The following is a 2,134-nucleotide window of genomic DNA, read 5'->3' on the forward strand; positions in this document are numbered from 1 at the left end:
TTTACTTCAGTGAAAGTACTAAAACTACATAAATACTCTGCTACAATAAACGTCCTGCTTTGAAAATGTTACTTGAGTATAATTTACTTAAAAGTATAGAATTGTCCCCTGTGACTGTTATACTATTATATAATAAATCATTGGATTATTATCACTCATGCATTAATGTGAAAGCAGGATTCTACTGTTGTAGTTGGTTGAGGTGGAGCTCATTTTAAACTATTGATTGATTATTTTCATTTCGGATTCATCTGAGATTCATTTTTCCATTAATCGATTGATTGGTTTGTAAAAAAAAAGGGAAAATAGTGAAAAATGTCACAATTACCCAGAGCCCAGTGACAAACCTCAACATTATTATAATACATTAACATTATTAAAGGAGACATTTCCTGCTCATTTTGAGGTTCATATTTTATTTTACTTTACTTTGTATTACAGGTTTCTACTAGAACAGGTTGACATGCTTTAATGTTGAAAACACACTATTTTTATGTTATTTATAGTTTAGCGGCACTTCTACCGGTGACTCTGTGAAGTCCTTTTTCGGAAAATAAACTATGTTCGGTATTCAACGGAGAGAGACAAATAATGATTTGATCCTGATTGAATTGTGCCATGAATTACACACGTTTGTCAATTCAAAACATATTTTTTGCACGTCAAGAAAATGTCATTCCGTCATAAAACTGTTAAAGTATAAAACCACATGAACCACACTTTGGGAACAGAGAGTGAGATTAATGAGAAACAAGGAGAGAAACAGAATAAGAAACACAAGAGAGCGATGAAGATATCTGCAGCAGAGCAACTATAGCTGAAAACATGTTCATATAAAACACAAGACTAAAAATCTCCAGGACGCACGTGTTGAACTGCAGGATTAAGGATATCTGACAACATGTGTGGCTGTTTATCATTACATTAAATCGCGTATTTTAAGACGTGAGATGACACGTAGTCTGCACACGGAGGTTAATTTAAATAAAGATCTTATATTGTGTGGTACAGACCTGAAGCTGCTTCTCCGCGCGCTCTGATCCACTGAATGACAGGAAAGACCGCGAGGCGCGTTCACGAAATCTAGTAGCGACCCAACACGCACAGACACACGCGCGCGCACACTTTATTCCTTCTGAAAATAATGTTTAAATGTTGTTTTTTTTGCAAACAAACCACATGACTTAGATTATATGCGTTGACGTGCTGACCTGACTTGTAGATTGAGAGTTAAGATGCTCAGTTGGTTAACACTTATTTATTGTGTATTATTATTATTGTGGGTTCTTAAGCATTTTCACTTAGTGTCACATCTCTGGAAATATCTTAATTAAATTGAGACAGAATAATAATAAGAAAAGGGTCAGTTTGTGGACTCCATCCCTTGATGGTGAATGTAAACCAGCTCTCTCATCACTGGGAGGACCCCCACCAGCAAACAACCCCCCTCTTCTTCTTCTTCTTCTTCTTCTTCTTCTTCTTCTTCTTCTTCTTCTTCTTCTTCTTCTTCTTCTTCTTCTTCTTCTTCTTCTTCTTCTTCTTCTTCTTCTTCTTCTTCTTCTTCTTCTTCTTCTTCTTCTTCTTCTTCTTCTTCTTCTTCTTCTTCTTCTTCTTCGTCCCACAAACATCTGCTGTTGTGCTGATCAATAAATCTCCTCTGGTCGTATACCAGAGCTGAGAACATGTCTCCGTCTCTCGACACGGTGAAATGTGGTTCACACCGACAGCAACATGAAAAAAAGGGCTTCAATGACACCGATCAGTGACGGCCGGAGGAAGAACTGAGTGAAGACACGGTGTACGTGTTCTACATCTATGACTAGATATTCTTACAGGACAACCATGTAAAATAAAGTCTGGTAATATTCCAGATTTCTTCTTCTAAACAGTGAATGTATCTACTAACAAGCATTGTGATATCTCTTCTTCCTCTGAGCCACAGAGCTCCATGTCACCTAACATCACACACAGTGTACTCTTTCCAATGATGTATTTTCACAGTCTTATACTTCCAGAGTTTTGCCACAAAATGCCACTTTCTTGACGTGCGAAAGTATCTTTTTAAATTGATCAAATGAATTCAACTGATCCCGTTTGTCCCTAAAGATCCAGCAGGAAAACTCACATCTGTGGC

This window comes from Pholis gunnellus (genome assembly GCF_910591455.1).
Source record: "Pholis gunnellus genome assembly, chromosome: 5".
Lineage (NCBI taxonomy): Eukaryota > Metazoa > Chordata > Actinopteri > Perciformes > Pholidae > Pholis > Pholis gunnellus.